Consider the following 13,471-nt stretch of genomic DNA (forward strand, 5'->3'; position numbering starts at 1 on the left):
TACACGTGGCCTCCACCATCGCTGAACCAAATGTCCATGGTGTACTGGTTGCAGCAGAAACAGTAGCAAGACAGTGTAGTAGATGGACGTCTAGCTAGCATCAACTCACAACTGCTCCACGCATTCCCTGAAACCCCAATAAAGGGATAGCACCACAATCCTGGAGAAGGTGGTTTGGCATGGGACCTTGCAGTGGGGAGCAACCAATGTCGTCAAGTGACAAAACCCTTCCTGCTCCACCATCAGGAAGGGCTGGTCATCAAGAGCCAGCAGCTCTCCCAGGTGCTAGGTTATCTCCCTTACAGTGGGCAGCTTGCCAACCACTCTACCCTTGCCTCTGGTTGTCATGCCCCACTCCTTTAAGGTGGCATGCCTCTTCTCTTTTCCAGCATCGTCTTGCTGCTGTTTCTGCCACAACCAGTCCCAGCCTCAGGAACCATTCCAACTTGCAAGGGATGGTGCCTCTCAAGATGCATCTGTATGCCAGTTGTAGACAGATATTTTATATCTTTGCCCCTACTGAGTTTTATTTTGCAGTGGTTGCACACTGTGTCCGTGGGATCCTTCAACAGCACCTCAAAGTGGTCCCAAACAATAGACCACTAGGCCTTCCAGGCACCAGGGGTGCAGCCTCATCACCTGCAGGTTCCTTATCCTGCCTACTGCCAGCTTTGGCCACATGTAGGAGAGCTTTGGGGGACTTCAGCTCAAAATCCCCCTCAGAAACCCCTTCCAAATCCTGCATAAGCTCCTCAAATGTCTTAAGGAACAAATCCAACTCTGCCTTCTCCTTAGTACTAATGGATGCTGCCAGCCCAGACGGAGGGTCTCCAAGTTGTATCCTCGCCTCAACAGCAGCAGCAGAAAAAAGAAGAAAAGTAGCAGCAGCACCAAGATAAACAATACCTCTTCCTCTGAAAGTCTGCTGGTCACTGGAGCCACCACTATGGCCACTGGAGCCCGACCCACATGTTATTTTTATGTATATAAAATGTAAGTGTTGGTGTTAAAGCAATATATTATTATAATATAACATTACTGCGTATTGAACTGCTTTTTCTGTCAAATTTGTTGTAAAACATGATGTTTTGGTGCTTAATTTGTAAAATCACAACCTAATTTGATGTTTAATAGGCTTTTCCTTAATCCTCCTTATTATCCAATATATTCGCTGTATTTATGAATTTAGTACCAAAATATCACGATATATTGAAAACATTGACTACAAAAATTGCTTGGATAATCCAGAAACTTGGATAAGCAAGGCTTGGATAAGTGAGACTCTACAGTATTAACATTTTTAATACTGTAACATCTGTGGTGCAGACTATCCTTATCCAACCTTAATTCCAGCAGTCAGGGCCATGGACCAGAATGTCATTTGACAGAAATCCTTGAGGTCATCTTTTATGGGGAGTTAAAAGCAGGTCACTGCACAAATGGTTATAGGTAGTTCAAGTATTATAAGAACAATCTGAAATCAAACTTAAAAGCTTGCAGTTTAGATATTGCCACCTGGATAAATGAAGGGCAGGCTAGAGCTAGTTGGTACAAAATGTGCCATGAGGACAACAAAGTTTGAATCAAATCTTATCAAAATGTCAATAAAAAGCAAGTATGTCGGACAGAGCTTCAGAATCATATCTAGTTGAGAATCAGATATTGGCTAACATCTTGTTGAGAACTATGCTATTGGTATCACTGCTTCCAGGATTGTATACCAATGGTGAGGGAAGGGAGTGCAACACTATCTGGCTCAGAGTATCCTATTTCTTCAGTGCCTTATTTCCTTCACAAATGCCTTTTGGTCCTGCCACCACTCCCTATACCATTTGCATTCCAGTTGTCATACTGCACCAAAAGGATTTTGGCCATTATTCCTCTGACAGAATATGTATGTGTATTACAGATTAGTAAGCCACTGCCACCAACAGATTTGAAAGCAATCACATCATTGGCTCTTCATAGTCTACTTGAATTTTTAATTATTTTTCTAGAAACCAAGAACATTAACAGATTATCTTGAAGAACACTCTCTGAATGCATAATAATAATCATGATCAATGAGTAAGGCTAGATCATGGTCTTCATTTAATATTTGTTGAATAATGGCTTTATGCTTCCAAAGTGACGGTTTTCTTGAGACCTTGAACAGCAGGTACATTTGGCACAAGGAGGAAATTCATACTGTGAGAACCTAGTTCATGTAATGGAATGAGATATGTATAAAACTATTAAAATTTTATTTTTTAACATTTTCTTACATTTTGCCATTAATCTGAATTTCTGGCATTGTGGAGGGATTGGTAGGTGCCTGCTGGTAGAACACTTTGGTTTTCTCAATGTGCAGTGCAAGGTGAAGCTTTTTGTATGCTTCTGCAAAGGCAGTTTAAAGTGGCTTGTAGGTCTTCTTCTGAATGAGCACAGACTACATTATCATCAACATATTGGAGTTCTATAACAGATGTTGTTGTGACCTTGGTTTTGGCCTTCAGCCTGCTGAGATTATATAGTTTACCATCTGTCCTGTCAGGGAATGAGGAGGAGGAGGAAGGGGGCTTCCTTCTAGCAGACAAACTCAGGACCATGGCTGAGCAGTTACCTGAGCAGTCTGAGGATGTGGACCCTAGTACTGCTTAGCAGGAACCGAGCCCTTCTGATGGAGAAGTGCTTGAGTCAGAACAGAATCAGATTGAAGAGCAGGAATTAACTCACCCTGCCCAATTTCAGCTGAGGTTGGATTCCATACAGGTGCAGAGGTCAAGTAGACTGGCACAGAAGAGGGCTACACCATTGGCAGCATAAAAACAGTTGTTGGCAGTAGCCTAGTGCTGGCAGCAATTGTCATAGTATGGAGAGCTACAGCTGGAAATCTTGGAAACCTAGTACAATGTTCCCTCCCTACTTTGTGGTTCACTTTTCTCTCCCTCACTGCTTCATGTTTTTTTTTCTGAGAGGTGCGCATGCCCAAAAGGTGCCAGTTTCCCTTTTGCGCATGCACCCTCCCTCTCGTCGGCATCCAGCATACACAAAAGGAAACTGGCAGGTGCCAGAGAGGAAGGAAGAAGCGCAGGAAGAAGGCTTGCAAAGGGGAGAAAGGCCACCTAACTACTAATATAATGTGTAAATATTGAAATAAATATAGTGCTGCTACTTCGTGGAATTTCACTTATTGCAGGTGGTCCTGGAACGTAACCCCTGCGATAAGTGAGGGAACGCTGTACCTTGAACCTTGGACTTTGTGTGTTGGACCTTTGGTGAGCTTCATGCTAATTGACCCTCCAAATGGAACATTATAACTATCCCTTTCCCTTGCCCTCTGTATGGAATAGGTACTGTTATGACTTGGACTGCCTATGACTATGCTTGCTGAATGAACGGTTGTAACCTTCTGGCCTTTCCACACCAGTGGGAAGCATCCCATCAAGAAGGTCCAGAATCATAATTATTAAGATGGAAAATAAGTTTGGGGCAATAACAAATATTTGTTATTTGATACCTGATTCCACCTTAAATGGGTCACTTTGGGAGCCATTGCTCTGAAATATTGTTGCTTCATGTCATCATGAAGGAACCTCAGAATGTTCAAAAATTATCAGGGCATACAATTTTTAAGAGGATGACCCAAAAAGCATTGCAATCCACTATGTCAAATGCCTTTGCAAGGTCAATTAATGCCATGTACAGAGCTTGATCTTGTTCCCTGCATTTTTCTTGGAGTTGTCATGCAGTGAAGAACATATCCACTGTTCCTCTGGAGCAGCAGAAACCATTCTGAGATTAAAAGAGGATGTCATCTGAGATAGGTAGATGGCAGTTTGCAAATATTCTTGCAAGGATTTCCCCCAGCAGAAGTTAGAAGGGAGATACCACTATAGTTTCCACAGTTTGTTCTTTCCCTATTTTTTTGAAAAGGGTGATGATAGTGGTATTCTTGAAGTCTGCTGGGATCTTCTCGGTCATTCACACTTCTTAATGAGCTGGTGGAGTTGTTATTTCAGCTCAGGTCCACCCTCTATAAAGATTTCCACAAGGATCTCATCAGGTTCACTGGCTTTGCTATTTTTAATTGGTAGATGGCTTTGCTGACTTCCTCCAAACTAGGCAGTGCTGTAAGCTCATCCCTGGTTTGCTGCTGTGGGAATTGTGAGAGGATCTCATCAGCCATGTTGGAGGTTATGTTAGCCAGCATAGTGCAAGTTATTTTTGTCTGTCCTTTAGAAGTTTAGTTCAATCTGATGAGCATAGAGGGTATATGCCATGATTTATTGAGTCATAGATGATCTCTGTGAGATGCTGGATTTCTTCAGCCTCTTGTATCCACCATATGTTCTTGAGTTCTTTGGTCCTTCTTTGGACCTCAGCTTTCGCTCTAGTGTAGATCTTTTGCTTAGTAGCCCAATTGGTGTCTCTTTGCCATATTTGGAAGGCCTTCATTTTGTTATCAATTAACTGTTAGATCTCATCATCATTTTCATCAAACCAGTTTTGATGTTTCTTAGTTTGGTATCCAATGGTTTCTACACACGCTGTAATGACAGAGGTCTTCAGTTTATTCCGGTGTTCCTCAACATTTTCAGGGTGTTCCATAGGTAGAAGTTCCTTGAGTGTTGTTTGGAGAAAGTCTTGTTAAGAGGTTTCTCAAAGGGCTTGAGTGTTTATTTTAGGTCTTATCTTTCTTCCTTGAAATCTGTGTTTGTGGGTAATTTTGATGGTCATCATAAATCAAATTAACCTCTGGTCTGTCCATCAGTCATCAGTGCTAGTAATGTCTCTTGTGTAAAGCATATTGCATAGGTCTCTGACATGTATACATACATAGTCTAATAAGTGTCAATTCCAATATGATATCTTAAACTTGTTTTTCTGGTGCAAGAGAATACCGGTGATGACAAGGTTGTGTTCTGCACATTTGGTGTGAAGGAGGATGCCATTTGAGTTGCTATTTTCAACCCTGTTTTTCCCTATAGTCTTTGGCCACGTGTGAAAATCTCATCAAACTCTTGCATTAAAATCACCCAGGAGGATGATTTTGTATTCCTTAGGTTTTTCTGATAGGATGATATCCAGCTGACAGTAAAAAATTTCCTTGATGTCTTTGTCAGCATCTAGTGTTGGTGTATAGGCAGTTATAATAGTTGCCTGCTGGTTTTTGGCAAGATTTAAAAGTAATGCGTCACTAACACATTATTCAAAATTAATGCAACAAATTAACATACAATACTGACAAAGCAATTAATGCTATGAATTAATTTTCAAATTACCACTCATGTATTAGCTTTAGCATTAACATTTCTGATCTCTGAAGGAAAAAATGCAACAACAAAGCATGCAATTTCCAAACCTGAAAGTGTACAAAAGAAAACTGGAATACATGTTGATTTTTTTTTACTCTGTACATTCTTTTTTAAAAAATCACTTCACAGGCTGAATCACTCTCACATTTTCTTTCTGTCTTCTGGAGTTCTATTTTTTTCTTCCACTTTGAACATAACCTTTACACCTCACTTAGTTAATTAAGCTGTTTTCCAAGCAATCTAGCAACCCACCCTTGCAAATTAATATCAATGCCCAATATATTTACAGCCAGCTGCACAGTTGAAGTTGTTTTATCATGGATGACATTGCTTCCTCATGAATGTGGATTTAATGCATTTTCATTCCATGGCAATGGTCAGCATTAGGTGTGTCTAGGCCATTTCTCACATTCTGAAGAAGAACAAGATGATTTAATGGCTGTTGCCAGCTGTTCCTTTCCTCCTTGAATTATGTACTATGCACTGTACAGCATCCTGACAAAAGCCTTTGCTGAAGAGAAAACGATTGCATCAAGACATTTCTTTAAAGAAGAGCACATTATTCTCAGGAAGGATTGAGAAAAACAATACAACTGAAAAGCATCTGGGTTGATTTTATAATTCAGGGTGGACTGAGTACAATATATTTTGTTTCCTAATGCCTCAGTTCTATGTCCACTCTTATTTATTTATTATTTATTTCCGATATTTCTACCCCGCCCTTCTCCCCGAGGGGACTCAGGGTGGCTTACACAACTGGCAGGATCACTACCAGTATATCATAATACAATAAAATAATACAACAATTAAAATAGTTAAATAACATAGTAAAATACAATATATAAAAGATTTAACACAGTGCAACGCCGAATATATATGCCAGTCATCCATCAGACCTTGTGCCAGAGCCTTAATCCAATCCATGTCAACGCTAACTGAGTTCATTCATTAAATGCTTGTGCACATAGCCAGGTCTTCAACATCTTTTTAAACCCCAGAAGGGATGGAGCCTGCTGGATATCACTAGGGAGGGAGTTCCACAGCCAAGGAGCCACCACCGAGAAGGCCCTGTCTCTCGTCCCCACCAGCTGCTCTTGTGAGGCAGGTGGGATCGAGAGCAGGGCCTCCCCGGATGATCTTAAGGTTCTTGTGGGCTGATAGGAGGAGATGCATTCAGACAGGTAAGTTGGACCAGAACCGTTTATGGCTTTGTAGGTCAAAACCAGCACTTTAAATTGGGCTCAGTAGCATATCGGCAGGCAGTGGAGCTGGTTTAACGGGGTGGGGGGGACGCTCCCTGTAAGCCGCCCCAGTTATTAGTCTGGTTGCTGCCCATTGTACTAATTGGAGCTTCCGGGCCGTCTTCAAATGCAGCCCCACGTAGAGCGCATTGCAGTAATCCAAACGGAATGTAACCAGAGCGTGGACCACCGTGGCCAAGTCAGACCTCCCAAGGAACGGGCACAGCTGGCGCACAAGTCTGAGTTGTGCGAAGGCTCCCCTGGCCACCATCGAGACCTGGGGCTCCAGGCTCAGCGATGAGTCCAGGAGAACCCCCAGACTGCAAACCTGTGTCTTCAGGGGGAGTGCGACCCTGTCCAACACAGGCTGTAACCCTATTCCCTGTTCAGCCTTACGACTGACCAGGAGGACCTCTGTCTTGTCTGGATTCAATTTCAATTTGTTGGCCCTCATCCAGTCCGACACAGCGGCCAGACACCAGTTCAGGACCTGAACAGCCTCCTTAGTGACAGGTGGGAAGGAGTGACAGAGCTGGACATCATCTGCATACAGATGACACCTCACCCCGAAACTCCGGATGATCTCTCCCAGCGGCTTCATGTAGATGTTAAACAGCATGGGGGACAGTACTGAACCCTGCGGGACCCCACAAGTCAATGGTTGTGGGGCCAAGCAGGCATCCCCCAATGACACCATCTGGGAACGACCCTCCAGGAAGGACCGGAGCCACTGCAAAACAATACCTCTGAGACCCATCCCGGCAAGGCGTACCCTTCCCCATTCCTCACATATTTGCAATAACATTATATGAAAAAATTCTTATGAAACATATCATAGTTAACGCCTTGAATCAAAAATATATTTAACCATTTCATGAGAGTTACTCCCACTGTCAAACATGGGATATGAGGTAAGATAATAGAAATAAACAAATATTAATTATTAAACTAAACACAGTGCTGTGTGGACAATTTTTTCTACCATGTCAATTTACAAGGGACATCTTGCACTGTAATGTGCACCACATATTTATTAAATCCCCATAAGTTTTCATGTTTGAGATACAGAATGTTTCCTTAAATGTGTTATGTTATTCTCAAAGTATTGGCACAGGAGGCTTCCGGAATAATCATACATGCTGAGAATTAGACTGCCCAGTATGAATTGACCCCACCCTATTGCCACTATCACCCAAAATACAAAACAACCTCTGAAATTTCACATACCCCTACCATTCTAGAGGTAGTTCCAACAAGAGTATCAATGCTCAGTCGTTTAGTCGTCTCCGACTCTTCGTGACCTCATGGACCAGTCCACGCCAGAGCCATCGCCGCCCCCAGTTCCTTCAAGGTCAAGCCAGTCACTTCAAGGATACTGTCCATCCATCTTGCCCTTGGTCGGCCTCTCTTCCTTTTTCCTTCCATTTCCCCCAGCATCGTGATCTTTTCCAAGCTTTTCTGTCTCCTCATGATGTGGCCAAAATACTTTGATGCTATTCTGTTGGGAATACTCGTCTGTCATCAAGATCTACTTCAAAGGGTTATTTAGAGAAATACCAGATTGAAACATGTTTTGGGTGGAGAAAAATTATCATAGGTATAAAAATGATCATAGTTATATCCTAATAGCCAGTGTAGGTTCTCATTCACATTGAGCTTTATAACCATATTCATGTGAATATGATTATATCTCCACTTCTTTGTCAAATTAGGATGTAACTGATGGGTCTACATGCCTGCATCTACACAGTGGTTGTGTGTGTGTGGGGGGGGGGGGAGGGGGGTGGCATATCAGTAAAATTGTTAACTCATTTTAAAGTTATAGTCCACACGTTAAACAGGTTGTCCAAAGTGCTGAAGATATTTGGGAGGCACTATTCAACATCTTGGATAAAGTAAATAAAAACGGGGCGCTTTGGTTTGAACTTTAAAAAAGCTATCCCATTGCTGAACTGAAAATAAAGTTATCTCATTGGATAGCTCCTTTACATTTCAAACTTAAATGCAAAGCAGATTTAGTATCCTGCTATCATCTATCACTGCTCCTATCAATGCTTACAAATGTTAAAAATTATTATACTCTAGAGATAGCTAATGTCTTTTCCAAATAGTTGTTATTGCTGATTTTTTATATGAGGGAAAACTGTGTTTTTCCCACAGAATGCTTGAGTGTATAAGCATCAAGGAGTAATACAAAAAAGGTCTGGATTCTCCAATCGATAACTGATTGCTGTATTCCATCTTTAGTTTTAAGATTCTTCCTTTTAAAAGTCATGGGCAATAGAGAGAGCCATTATAACTGATACATGTTCAAAATAAAAAGAATGGAATGCAAAATGGGGGTTGGGGAAAGAGAAAAGTCTGAAACATTTTCAGTAAGTATATCTAAAGCAGTATATCAGAATCTTGTGTATAAAACATAGAGATTAATGATGGTAGCAATACTCTATGTACATTACTTAAGACTGACTATAAGAATACTGCTTTATAACATCTCCATATGTTGTCTTACTCAAAATAAGAGCTTAACTTACTCAACAACAGTGCAACAGTGGAACTTACTCAGAAGTAAGTTCCACTGATTTAATTGAACTACTCCTTAGTAATTGTCCAGAGGGTTGAAACCATGGTCCATAAATGTGTATGCCAGTGCCAGTTCATTGGTATTTAAAATGTCAATGATTTTTTTGGTTTTAATTCCAATGTAAGTTCACAAATTGGAGCAGCTGGGGATTCCGCTGCTCAAATGTCTGAATCCCAAACTCATTATATAGATTTAACACCTTGGCCAGCTTATCTAACCTTTACAATATTTTCATAACCTATGATAAAATCATGCAATAAAATCAACAGTCCATCTTAGTGTTAAAGACTTACACATGTAATAGCAAACTGTAAAGGAACAGATCTCTTCTGATTAAAACCCTTAAAGTGTTATTCAAAGAATTAGGCAAGAGGATAGTGTGTGGTGTTTGAATGAGTGCTGCTAACAATGACAGGTGCAACACTGTGAAAGAAACATATACAAACATTAACTGTCAACAGTATGTTTCCTGGCGGTCTGATAATAAAATGAACATTCCCTTTCGTAATAACACCTCCAAAATCTAAGGACACCACCAAAATCTATTCCAGATCAGCACATGTGGGAGCAACATGAAGAAGAGAAATCACTATAAATGGTTCAGTTTTCTAGATATGCAGGAAGGTAATTTCCTCATTTTCATTAGGAATGCAATTTGTATAATGCAAACAAACAGAAAGATATTGATTGATTGACTGGCCGACTGACTGATATTTATAGGCTGTTTAAATCTAAAGATTTTGGATTGCGTCCAGTAATTAAAAAATAACAATGACAAACACAAAACACAAAATGCAATAATTACAGTCAGTCTTGGTTTGCAGCAGCTTTTTATGGTTTCAAAGAGCACTACAGTTAGTTGTGCAATGTGGTTGCACTCAAAATTTAGAGAAGGAATGCAGAAACTTTGGTCCTCAATATGTTTTTAATGCAAAGTCCCACAGTTAGCATTTACCTTGCTGAGGGGGACTGCTGGGTGCTGCAGATCAAATATATAACAAACCATGCATTATTCAGACAACCATCCCAAATGACTGCCTTTTATGTCACAAATATACAAAGGAAAATGTACAACCACAGACTAGAAGTAGTATTTCTCCAGAACATTAATGCACATAATTACATATCACTAAAGATATACTATTATTGAAATCTCTAAAACAGAAGTCCACTAGAAAGTAAAACTTCAGTAATCTGGGTTGCTGTGAGTTTTCCGGGCCGTATGGCTATGTTCTAGAACATGGAACATAGCCATACAGCCCAGAAAACTCACAGCAACCCAGTGATTCCTTTGACAACACTTTAGTAACAATTTGTTTGACATTGTAAACTGCTTAATGAAGTCCCCATGGATATACCAGTAATTCATTGTTAGACCATCTGTTTGACCTTTTTGGGGAACTTTTCAGCTATCAGCATCTGTATTTGTGTTGACTGGCTTCTCCCACAATTAGGGTCAGAGCAGTATCTTTGGCTGGACAAAATAATGGTCTGAAGCTCTTGAGAATACACACAAACTATCTGCATGTGTGTGTGTGCATGTATGTGAGAGTAGTGGGGAGGGAGTATTTTGGTTTTTTTCTGGACACAAAGGAAAGTAAATTTCCGATGTCCCTAGAAGGAAGATATTTATCCAATACAAACTAGACAAGAAGAAAAACATTTAAAATTTATATGGAGGAGTGAATATTTTTTTTCAATTGCTTCCTTGAATTATTTAGAACTCAGTGGACATCATTATGTGTGTTTCATTCACAGTTCTACACCAATTAATAGGTCTCATTTCAACATTATATGCTACAATCTACAGTTAATGCTGATTTCCCTTGAATATTTCCTTCTCCAATTCTGATAACATCTTTGAGGGCAGCAATCATGTGGTTAGGTGACTGTAGAGGCATTTTTTGAAAACGGAGATGTTCTTTAGTCTGTACATTGTTTATCAATTCTAATTCTAGTTTTTAATATTGCTCCAAATGGCAGCAAATGGAAGGCAATATAATATCTCCCTCTAGTAACTGTCTAAAATGCTAGGTACAATTTCTAGAACTCCTTAAAACAAGGGACAAGAGCCAGTCCAAAAAAAGCATCAGGTTTAACAGCACTCACACACACAGTTACAAAATATGAAGCAGATTCACAGGGACATTGCAAAGGAAAAGAAAGAGGCAGTCACAGTTCAAAATACAAAGGCTCTAATTTGTTATGTAACAACTCTTTGTTGAAGGAAAGGCCGATATAAATTGTATAGAAATACACCAAATCTCAGTTTATTCAGATGAACAAAATGTCAGAGTGCACTAGCTATAGGGTTGTTGTACTTTAATTCATGGAATTATACTGATTGCATTGCATTTGGTAACCTTTGTGCTTTGTAACCTGCAATTGTTGACTCTGTTTTAGACAAACATTCCTGTATGTAGCTGGGAATAACTATAAGCACATAGAGTGAGTCATGCTAGATAACTATTCAGCAAACTTCACTGTATCCTTTTATGCCTTAAGTGTTGCACAGTTGTGGAGGATGTGCTCAGTAAGAACACAGGAAAAAAACCTTAACATATTTTGGATTCATTAATAAAACCATTGTATTTAAAAAAAAAGACTAAATTTTATAGTTAAACACCAGAATGATACGAATACATACCTCCTCTGCCTCATTGTAATACTTTAGTCATCATATATTATATTAACATGATGACCAAAATCACCATGAAGCAAAGTCATATTTACTACAAGATAGAAATTAGGTTAAGCTGATGTAGTAAATCCCTCACCACATTGAGAGCTAAATTGCTTTAGGACAAAGGTACACTGAAACTACTAAATGGAGTTGAAGCCAGTGAAAGGAATGGTAAGGTATTCTCTCCTCCTTTTCCTCCCCCACCTCTCTTTCTGTCTGGCACTCCTTTATTACTCTTCATCCCTCTTCAAATAGTCTATATATGAAATAACTGAATTCCCAAGGAGTAGAGTTTCCCTCTCTTAGCTCATTGTTTTCATTAAAAATAGAAGGTCTAAAGGAGATTGCTTATTATATGCACAATATTTCTCCATATGATTCTCAACCTTGATTTTGGAAGATTCTCGCTCATGTGGAGAACCTTTATAGATAAAAGAAGCTCTCTTTTTCAGACTGTTTTTTTAGAAACAAAAATGATAGACACGTATTTAAAGGCTTTCTGAATGTACCTAAATACAACTTTATTCTCCCTCAAAAAGCAGAAGGCTAGACTGCCCTTGTGAGATGTCTGTTGACACTAGAAATAGGTTTCTAAAGGCAGCTCTAGAAGTTGATTGATCCTTGATGGATAAACTAAGAATACAATTTCAAGTCTTTGACAGAGAAGCAAATAATAGAAGTTTATAGAAAGTAAGAATTGAATTTACAGGAGAAACAAAAAATCAAGCATGCAAAGCATATCATTCTTCTTTAAAAGGGGGAAAGAGAGTGAAATTCACCACACCAGCCACAATCCCACTCAAAAAACAAACATCTTGACTTCTTCCAGTGAGGTGCTTGCAAATAAATGTTCATCAGTGATGAAGAGCTCTTTTAAAAAAAATCTAAATGCAGGAATGCATCATTCTGATCACTGGTAGGACTTTGGAAGAGAAGAACCTAAGTTTCTTGCTGTATGGGTTCTGAGGTAAGAAGGAGGAACAGGAGAAATCATATCTGTTCATAAGGAAAGGAATGTCTGTGTAATATGTGAGAAATTATTAATTTGTACTTATGTCAACTAACCTCTGTCTCCCCCCCCCCACACACACACACACAATATACAAAATGGTTTTGCAGAGTTTGGGAAAAGGAAAGAAAGCACAGTGGGAAAACAATATTCTTTTGGTCATAGAAACATTACAGTATATGGGTCTGAAAACACATTTGGAGCATACATTATAGGGATCTTTTATATTGAAGAATAAAATAAATCTATTTCTACCCATTGCTATTGCTCCTTTGAAGTCAGCTTCACTCCTCATGCAAAAGCAAGTAAAGAATATTGTAGAATTGATTGATAGAATTTTTTCCTTTACTTGGGCAAACAATAATTTAAATTATGTTTTTATTTGGGGGCAGGGACAGCAGGGCAATAATCAATCTCCTTTTTTCAGTCTCAACATACCTTTTGTTGTACTTAGGTGTCCTTAGAGTCTGTAAAAAAGAAGGATAATTAGGACAGTGCTTCTTAAACTGGACAGTAAACATTACATTTGAAAATTGATGTGACCAGGGAATAATTTTAACATAATTCCGGTTGAGTTTGATTTTTCAGTTGTTTTTGACTTAAATTGGCATGCTGATTTCAAAACTGCAGTTAGTTTTCTTCTAGCATGTCAAGTTT

This window comes from Anolis carolinensis, chromosome 3, assembly GCF_035594765.1.
Source record: "Anolis carolinensis isolate JA03-04 chromosome 3, rAnoCar3.1.pri, whole genome shotgun sequence".
In the NCBI taxonomy this organism is placed as follows: Eukaryota; Metazoa; Chordata; class Lepidosauria; order Squamata; family Dactyloidae; genus Anolis; species Anolis carolinensis.